A 10,610-nucleotide genomic window follows, 5' to 3' on the forward strand; every position below is an offset into this window, starting at 1 on the left:
TTGTTGAACCATAATCTCTATATAAAGTGATTGTTCGCCATATCTTTAAGACATAATTTTAGAGAGAATACCTACCCAGTTGGAGAGTTTTTTAATTTTCATTGAGTCATTTGTTTTGGGTTTGTAATACTCCATTTGTTCATAGAGTATTTGATTTATAATTGTGATTCATCACCTAATATACTTTGGTAATCGTACAAATATTTGGGGTAGTGTTTCAATGAAAGTGAGAGGGGTCTCGAATTCAGGGGGAACCTGGATTGAAGTTCACGAGTAGTATTAGGAAAAGGCACTAAACTAGGAGGTTTAAAATGAGGTCGTCGTGTATTATTGACTACTAAAAGTGAATTTCACTTCACACTTTGCACCAAAAAGGGTTAGCAATCACTTTGCTATTTACTTTACTTGTTTATTATTTTTGTTACGACATCTTGTTGTCATACACATTGTTTCAATATTGTGTGTGACATCTTGTCTGGGATCAACATTATTTCACATGCATAAATACAACGTAGATAGGAGGGCGTCAAGCTAGTTAAAAGCATGTCGCCTTATAATCATGTTATATGAGTATGGTGCATATATAACTAGGTACCTTACCTTTACTTGACTGACGCTCTCCTTAACTCCAAACGTGGTTCTCATAGTAATATAACCTTTCATCTGCACTTTCTTGCAAAAGAATCCCACCAATAATCCTTCAAAAACTTTGAGGTCCTTCATGTCTAGGAGGAGTCGTTCAAGAGCATCCCAATAGAGGATGTCTGCATAACTCTTTTGATCGATTAACACCCTCTTAATCTCATAATTGTCATACCTTATAGTTATAACCATGGGATTATCATCATGTGGATGGATTCCTGCAGCATCCCTCTTAGAGAAACTAATATCTGATTCTGGGGCTTCCATCTCGTGCAGATCAAAGTTAGCGGGCGAGCCTTTAATGGTTAGGATTTGAAAAACACACCTTTTATAGGAAGAACAAGTCTCTTCACCCCTGATGAATCCTCATGCGCTGGTATTAAGGGTATGACTTATGATTTTATCCTTGCCTCATTGCTTTGTTCCTTTCTCTTTTAAGACCCAGGGCTTCCAAAAACATCTCGCCTTCGAGAATTGGACCCGCGTGTCATTTGGCGCCGCTTTAGAAGTATTTCTCCAGATGACATTCTTAGATGAGGTTTTCTATCTCCTTCTTGAGTTGATAATAATATTTGGTGTGATGCCTTTTAACCTTGTGGAACTTACACCATATGCTGGATTCAGGCCCATGACATCCGACTTTGGCGTTGGTGGTTGCGGATTATTGTGCATGTGGAGGACTTCATGACATATCTTCTCACAAAGAGTGTTCAAAGGCGTGAAGTTCTTTGCATATTTTTCGCTTCGCTTGAATGCCACCCTATCTCTGATCGTCAAGGTGTAATGATTTTTCTGTAACTTCTATGAGCTTCCAGGATTACTAATGGTACGCTCTTTGACATCTCTGGCCTTCTTTTTCAGCATTCTTTTCCTTGCTCTTTACATAGCATTCTACACGTGTCACTACCTCAACTAGGGAAGTTGCAAGCCTCTAGGTAAGGGGCTCATTAAAATAATCCTCCCTTAACCTATTTTGAAATGCTAATAAGAACATTTATTGGTTGGGGTGGACGACCTTGATCGTCACCTCATTAAAGCGTGCAAGATACTCCCTGAGAGATTTAAAGGGGCCTTGACAATAGTTGAAAAGGATAGTGTCGTCCATCTTTTGGTACCTACTTTCTGCAATTTGATGGACCAATTGTTTTTCCGTCCTGGTAGCTAGTGATCTAGAGTCGTGGCAGACCTATGTATCATCTCAAAGTTTCATCTTTGAAGGTGCTAAAAAGAAGCTTGCACTTCAAGGAGTCAGAAGCTCCAATAATTGCCATCTGTATGTTGATGGAAGCGACATGCTCATATAGTTCATTGCGCTTACCAAGCTTAGCCAAGGAGGGTAGTTTGAAATTTTATGGCACTGACGTCCCTCATATCTCATTTGAGAGAGGCTATGGCTCCCAGATTTCAGTTTCTTCTAGAGGGTTAGTTTTCTATTGGTGTTACTGGATGTGAAGGACATTATCCTAGCAGCTTAATTCTTCCATGGAAGCTCACATGTCATCCATGGCATTCTCCATGCCATCAGACTCACTATTGGTCAGAGTTTCTACCTTCTTGTTCACCATGATGGATGATGAATTGGACAGGAGGATAGCAATCTAGATGAGTGTAGTAATGGTGGCCTGGAAAGGCAACCAATTTGAAAAATGATCGTCCCATCCACACGATGGACACTCGGCCTAATAAACAGGCAATCGATAAACTAGTGTATGCGACATGTTACGTTTTCCTCTTCCACACCACCCTAAAAAGATTATTTATAAATATATCAATACATATACAAATCTAATAAATTACTTCAGAATAATCCAATAGATAAAACAAATCGGATCAGACAATTGAAAATATTCCCATAAAAATACTCACCAAATCATATGTATCCAAGTGTTCTATTATTGTTGTGTATTTTGTTAAGTTTTATCTTCTCTCTCAATTATTCAACGTATGTCTTTAAAAACAAATATATATATATATATATATATATATATATATATATATATATATATATATATATATATATATATATATATATATATATATATATATATATATATATATATATATATATATATATATATATATATATATATATATATAAAAGAAGAATATATATATAAAAGAAGAATAGATAACTCGTGTATTACGTAAAATTATTGGAATATGGAATAAATTTTGAGAATTAGTCATCGACCAAAATTTAACATTACATCGCAAATGACACTCAAATCACAAGTATAACCAACAAATTGTCTCATTTAAAAGTCAACTTGTTTTAACGTTAAAAAATTATTTATATTTTTAAAAATAAATTTTATCATAAGATATTTAAAATAACAAAATTATAAATTATTTTTTGTAAATTAAAGAATAAAGTTCAACATCACATAAATATGTATTATTAAAAATTAAATTTAAAAATATACTATATTTAAAAAAAAAATCATTAAAAGTTATTAAAAATAGTTTTAAATTGAAGTCACCAAAATTTTATAATATGATATCCGGAGTTGAAAATTCTCAATGACTTTTCTTCTATATAAGGCCAAACAAAGTGCCAAACATCATCGACCACTATCAACAATATTGGATAAACTTTTTCCCTTAGCAAAATCCCATCTATTTTAACTGCATCTTTGTCAATTCAAAATTTTAATTCCAGATATCAAATTATAAAATCTTCAATAATCTTCAAATGGAAATTTTAAAGATAATTGTTATAAAATCTTTAATAATCTTTTGTACTATAGTACTGTATTATTGAAGCATTTAGTTATTGATAATTATTTTTAATTTTTTTATTAAATAATATATTTTTTTGGATATTAGTTGTGTTAACATTTGTGTGTTAGAGAGATCTTGTGATTTATAATGCGTTTATCTCTGAGACTTTCGGTTTCCTGTGTAAAAAAAAAAACTGCATTAAACATCTCAAAAAAATCTCATCGTATTTTTTTAATGCAAAATCATCACTAATTTCTTTATAATTAAGTTTCTTAAAGAAAACTTCTTTTATAAGAATTAAAACAAGAATATTTAATCTCATAATAGATTGTGACATTTGAAATTAAAATTTTAACTGTATATACTATTCAACACTTGGCTTGAACCAACCTAACCTGTTTTATTTTTCGTCCTCGTTATATTTAAATGAACAAAGAACAAGCTATACAAGGCAGAGAGAACAACTTTAGGATATTATAAAAAGGAGAAAAGATATACAGTACCTTTGAAATCACAAATAATGCTTCCAAGTGTGCCAAAATATTCTGTGTTTTTGTTGATGAAAGTGCAATTGGAATTGAAATATTTTGTTGAAGGAATAGGAAATGAATGATGCTTATATAGAGAGTTATCACGAAGATTCCTTGTTGTTTCCCTTGCATGGAACCTTCTTTGCTTCTTCCTTGTAATTTTAAATGTCGTGTCGACACAACAAGTCTATCGGCGGTGTTAGCTAAAGTTAGCGAATATCCCTTATCTAGAAATTTATTTGAAAACTAATTGGTTAAATTTATCTTAGTTATAAAAAATATATATCGTGACATTAAATAATTAGATGAAGACAACAAAATTTGAATGTGCCTATTTCGTACCGAAATAAAAAGTAGATGAGAGGTTGATGATGAGTACTAAAGAGAGGTTTCTGATGCACAGGTTATGGTACTTCAATCATTAAAGGGGATATATGAAAAAAAAGTTAATTAACAATAACGTTTAAGTTAGGATTTGAGAGATGAAATTATTGAAAATGTGAGTTAGTATTTGAGAGAGATGACACTATTGAAAATGCGAGTAAAAGAATATTTGAGTTTGAATTAAGGTCAAATTTATATAATGGAGACAATTATAATTGTCAACGGTTTTGTCTAGCGAAGAGTGTGGGAGAATGTTGAAAGGGGGAATGTGCTTCAGTATTATGTCAAAGAATGAAGGTCCACTTGTGCATCTGTGTTAAACTTTTCTTTCTAAATTGGGCCTAAAAATTTGCTTAATCTTAATTGAAATTTGATCAGTCTAAAACAATTGTCTCAAAAGTCCTTGCTATTAGCCTTGAAATGAGGATTGTTTATGTAGGAAATGATGAGGCCAACCCAACAATATGAGTCGTTGGGAAGGTTGAACGTTGAGAACGTGCTTTATGGTGGTGTTGAGTGGGAGTGGTTGGCATACGGAACACACGCATTTAATGCACTTCATGTAGATGAAACATTGTTGCAGAGAGGTCTCCTCGTACACCCACACGCGCAATGTAGGGAGGCGACGCGCCTAGGTCCACTCGAGTGTGCTCTAGTGCGTTTACTGTTAAAACTTAGAACCATGAGGTTGGTGAAGAATAGAGTAATTGAGTATGGAGAGGGAGAGTGAAATAGAGAATGACAGAGAGTAATTGAGGGTGAAAAGTATAATAATTTTCTCATACACACCATGTTCAGATGCACACTTCTTAAAGCCAATCTCCTTTAAGAAACCATCAATCCTTTTCTTCCAAGTTCTTGGAGCTTGTTTGAAACCATACAACGTTTTCCTCAACTTATGGAACTTTGACTCTTGGTTTTTCACAACAAAATCAAGGGGTTGTTCTACATAAACTTCCTTTTCAAGCGGTTCCTTTAAAAATACAAATTTGACATCCATTTGATAGATGGACCAGTTGTTGTTATTCGTCATTAGAGGTGGAAATAGGCTGGGTCGAGCTAGGCTCCAAGCCTAAGCCTGGCCTGTCAAAAAAAGTGAAGCCTAAGCTTGGTCTGTAGCCTGTCGTAGACTTATTTTTTAGGCCTGAGCCTGGGCTTTACGGAAGCCTGGTTAGCCTGTTAGCCTATATAAAAGCCTACTTTTTTTAGGCATATGTAAATAAGTAATTAAAATAATGTTTAAATAGACTAACTAACTAAAAGAACAAGAGACAAAAAAATTATTTGCATTGACTTATTTTAACTTACATATTAGCATAAGTTCTAGGAGACAATTTGTTTAAGAGAACTTATGAAAACAATGTTCATCAGGTGTTTTCATCTTATTTTTACAAGTTTTTCAAGATAACCAAGTTTTATTTATAAATTTTAGTTAAAAGTGAAAAACATACCATAATGACAATAAAAAAGTATTCATATTTGTCGCACGCTCGCGAAAAATGAACAGAGTCGCCACCAATATATTTATCCCATAAGGGAAAGGAATATCAGAAAACCTAACAAGGGAAGGAACAGGGTCTTGCGACCAGAGAATCAAGGTACGGGAGTCGGTTACGCAAGGGGAAGGTATTAGCACCCCTCGCGCCCATTGTACTCGATGGTATCCACCTATGTTTGTTTCTATCTAAAGGGTGTGTACTATGTCTATGTCTACATGCGAATGAATGCAAAAAGAAATACGGGGAAAAGAAGGAAATATTTACAAATGTGCTCGTTCAAGCCCCGCGACTTGATGCCTACGTATCCCTTTCAGGAATCAGAGCGCCGTAGTTCGGCTTCATAGTTTTGTTTGTTTTTGTGTTTTTTAGTTGGGCGGAGTTAACGCTCGCGCTCTTGCATAAGGGATCGACCTAGGATGCAATAGAGCGGAGATAACAATGCCCTTAAGAAAGGAGAGAAAGAGAGAGAGTTTGAGTGTTTCGAGGAAATCCCTAAAGCAAGGGAAACTCGAGTTACTCTTTGGTTTGTGTTTTTTAGAAGTTGGGAACTTACGCCTGAATGGGACCCTAAAGCAAGGGAGATCCAAGCACTCGAACATTCCCTAAAGCAAGGGATGTTCAAGCTTCCATTCCCTTTTTAAGATTTTCACTTTGATTATTAGTGTTTTAAGTATTTTCTTTGTATGTTTTAAAGGGATTTTTATTCAAGTATTTATTAGATGTTTTATGTTGTAAAAGAAAAAAGAAATGAAAATAGGGAACTAGTCCTAATTTCTAAATCTATGTTGTGGATATTCTAAAAGAAAAATAGGGAGGAAAAAGCAATTAAACCAACATCAAGGACCAAGGGCATTTTAGACATTTCACAATGGAAAATATTCACACAACAATTAGAAAATCACACAAACTATAAAGGAAATTAATCACAAACAATTTCATTTTTTATTTAATAGAGAAACTAATTTGAATTAATAAAGAAGACTATTATCTATTTATGGTTTTTTTTTGTATGAAAAACTATTTATTAAAATTCTACAAAAATGCTAATTAAAAGTCACTTAAAAGAAATTTAAAAAAACTAGTTGGTAGGAAAATTATTTTTGTTGTTTTTTTATCTAAAAGAAAAAAAACAATTAATCAATCAAAGAGAATAAAAGAAAAAACTATTTTTATTACCTAGTTTGGTGAGGGAGGAGAGAGAGAGTAGAGAGAGAAGAGTAGAGAGAGAGTGTAGAGAGAGAAAGAGTGTAGTGAAGAATGGAAGTAGAGTTTGAACGTTTCGAGTGGCACCCTAAAGCAAGGGAGACTCAAGTTGTTCTTCTCTTCCTCTTTTTTGTGAATGTATGTGCTTCTATTTATATTGCCAATGATTGGATTGTGATTTGGATTCTTGAATGTGGGACTTGAAAAATGTAGTTTGCAACACACTTTTTCCATTTTTCCAATGTGGGACTTGCAACACAACTTTTTCCATTTTTCCAATGTGGGACTTTAATATGTGTATGGTGCAATTGTGTGTTGCTTTGCTTTTTTCTTTCATGCCGTGGTGCTCACTTTAGACACTTATATCTCAAGCCATGGGTGGTTAAATGAAGCAAGAATGGTGTCATATCAAAGAGGGAATGGGATAGAACAAGATTGGTGTTGAAAATATCTCAAGATAAGGCTTGGAAGTATGAGAAAAATAGCCTTGAACTCATGCAATCACCACCGCACACGCCCAGCAGCATGCTGTCCCATGCGTATGGCCAGATTGTGACTCTGCGAGGGTGGTACTTTGAGCCTCTCTATCTCGATCAATACATGTCCAAAATCAGTGATACTGGTCTCATTGGATAGAGGACATGACAAAGAATAGTTTAGAACTGGGCTTGTTTAAGATAGAGACTTGTGGAGGAAGAAATAGACCTTGACATTTGGCCCACCACGTGTTTGCTGAAATGCGTTGCGTGCCCAGAATTCTGTGTCATGGCTGCCTGCAGAATTTGGTCAGGGTTGGGGCACCGCTTTGAAGGCTTGTATCTCACTCATTATTTGTCCAATTGTACCCATTCTTGTTTCAATAGATAGAGGAGATGGCAAAGAAGAGAATGATACCAAGTTTGCATTCATAGCACTTCTGTAGAGCTCTAAAAATGGCTGGAGATTTGGCACGCCACGTGTTTGTGAAAATGCCAGGTCATGACCTGACTGGTGATCTGGAATTTGACTTGATTCAAATGAGTTTCCAGCAACTTCACACCACTTTACCTCTTCATACAAGCCTCAAATGAAAAAGTGTCCAACTAAAAAGTTGTTCTCCTCCATGAGAGGAACAACTTTGATGTTGGAAATTTTTCCGGAAAATGTCGTTTGCCACGTGTAATCCGGTGCTGAAGTGGACTGCTCAACAAGATTTTAAGGCATCAAAATTTTTCTAAGTGTTGAAATTTTGTCTTTTTACTATTTTTTGCAACTTTTGCTGAACTCCCGATTTTATCCATTCTTCGACTTTTCTTGATTAATTTTCCACCAAAAGTCAATATTTGAATAATTTTCCCGATTTTGACCCAAAAGTCAACTGTTCCGATTTTTCCGACTATTGATGAAATTCCCGATTAAATCTCTTCCAATCAAACAAACACATCCGCATAGCCAGTATGAGAATCCCTTTCACACATAGAAGCCATTCCTGATTAAATGTTGACCAGAAAGTCAACTGGTTGACTTTGGTCAAAGAAACCCTGATTTAACGACCCAGATGATTTGCAAGCTTGCACTCTTCAATCAATGCCCTGATTTGAAGCAGAGAGACACCCCAATCCAGGAGGACTTCAATGAACATAGAACCATATGATTATACCTCAGTCTTCCTTGTTCTCTGATCAAACTTCTTTGCAATAGAGCTCTTTTTTTTTGAATAATACCAATGATATGGATGCATGAATATGAGTTATGACCTAAGTAATGTATGCACATGAACCATAAGCCACATGAATAGGGTAGGACAAATTTGGGGTATGACAGCTGCCCCTATTTAATCGTCTTATACTCGAGGGTGAGATTGGCGCTAGCCTTTCGAATGCTCGAGATAGAAGAAGATTAAATACCAAGACCTGAAATTTGTCCTGAAAAGATGGTATGGTTTTTATTCTTTGTTTTTGTTTTGATATCTGCTGGGGAAAGGGAAATTTATTGTTTTTCTGGTGGAAATATTTACAGTGAATAACTGGATTTGAATGGTGATAGCTTGTAACGTAGCCAAGGTGCCAATACAAGGTTCTCAATGGAAATGATTATTGTATGAAACTGTGGTTGGAAAATACGGGTTCGATGGAAAGGTGGGACCTACGATCCGTGACTCGAAACTAGGGTAAGGTCAACGGACCTACGACCCACAAGAATTGAAAAAGATGAAGATAAGGTCAACGGACCTGCGATCCACAAGAAATGAAAAAGATGAGGATAAGGTCAACGGACCTACGATCCACAAGAATGAAAAAGATGTGGATAAGGTCAACGGACCTACGATCCACAAGAATGAAAAAGATGAGGATAAGGTCAACGGACCTGCGATCCACAAGAAATGAAAAAGATGAGGATAAGGTCAACGGACCTACGATCCACAAGAATGAAAAAGATGAGGATAAGGTTGTAAACTCGGTTTTTTGAGGCGAACTGACTCCTTGCTCTTTTTTTTTGAATTTTTATATTTTTTTTGCAAGAGTCGCCACCGACTTTTATTTTATCCAAAAAAGGAAAGGCATAAAAGAACAGGAAAGACCTTTTGACAGATTTTGGGTTCGGGGGGTTGGTTATACAAAGGGAAGGTTTTAAGCACCCTTTGTATCCATGGTTATCCATGGGCTCTTAGTTTTGCTTAGATCACTTTTGCTCTTGTTTGATTTTTAAAATAAGCTCGGCAAGACATTAAGCCTTGTGCCTACATACCTCCTCGGTGCAATGGAGAAGTCAGAGCTAATGTAGTTCCGCTTAAAAGGAAAAACGGTTTTAAAAAAAAAACAAATAAACACTTTATCATCGTCGGAGAGAAATACTCGGCCATTGATCTTGAGCATGAGAACAAATGAGTTCTTTGCATCGCTAATGAAAGAAGGGCTCCAACTCGGATAAAATCAACGAGTATGCCACTAGCTCTCTCACGCAGAAAAGATCTCATTATATCAATCAATTTCAAAATCGTGGGGTATCGCAACTCACTACAATAATTAATCGTGTCTAAACTTTTGCAGAAAAGCCACTAAGGGCAAAAGACATTTTTAAGAAAGGTTTTAAAAAAAAAGGTTTTACAAACATAAGAAGATTTTGGAAAAAAAGGAAGAAGATTTTGAAAATATAAGAAGTGGAGGAGATGAAGAGGCTAACCTAGTGCATAAAATAAAAGTTTAAGGAGAAAATGATCTGACCAAAATAAGAAACCAACAGTTGACCGACGCATTACCACTTGGGGATCCAGATGAACTTATTATCTTTAGCACCACTTTGCATTAAGCACATTAAAATTTTGATGAAAATCGGGCAGAGTAACGGCTGTTTTCGGGTAAAATCCTTATCTCAATGCCTTGGAATTAACCATCAAGGACTTTCAAGGAAATACCTGTATACGCAAACAGACAACAATCCAATGCCAGACAGAACAACCACAGAGTAATAACAGAATAAGGGTCCAGAGGCACTAAGTCCATAAGTCCGAATCTCCAAAATGCTAGGGATAGTAACCAGTAGTCCAAGAGAGAACCTTAAGCGTTTTTTAGTTTTTTTGTTGTTTATTAGTGTTTTAGCATAAAAGTAAACTATGGTCCAAGTGGACAAAAAGAAAATAGCGGAAACATAA

The sequence above is a fragment of the Vicia villosa genome, linkage group LG1 (genome assembly GCF_029867415.1).
Source record: "Vicia villosa cultivar HV-30 ecotype Madison, WI linkage group LG1, Vvil1.0, whole genome shotgun sequence".
Taxonomy (NCBI): Eukaryota; Viridiplantae; Streptophyta; class Magnoliopsida; order Fabales; family Fabaceae; genus Vicia; species Vicia villosa.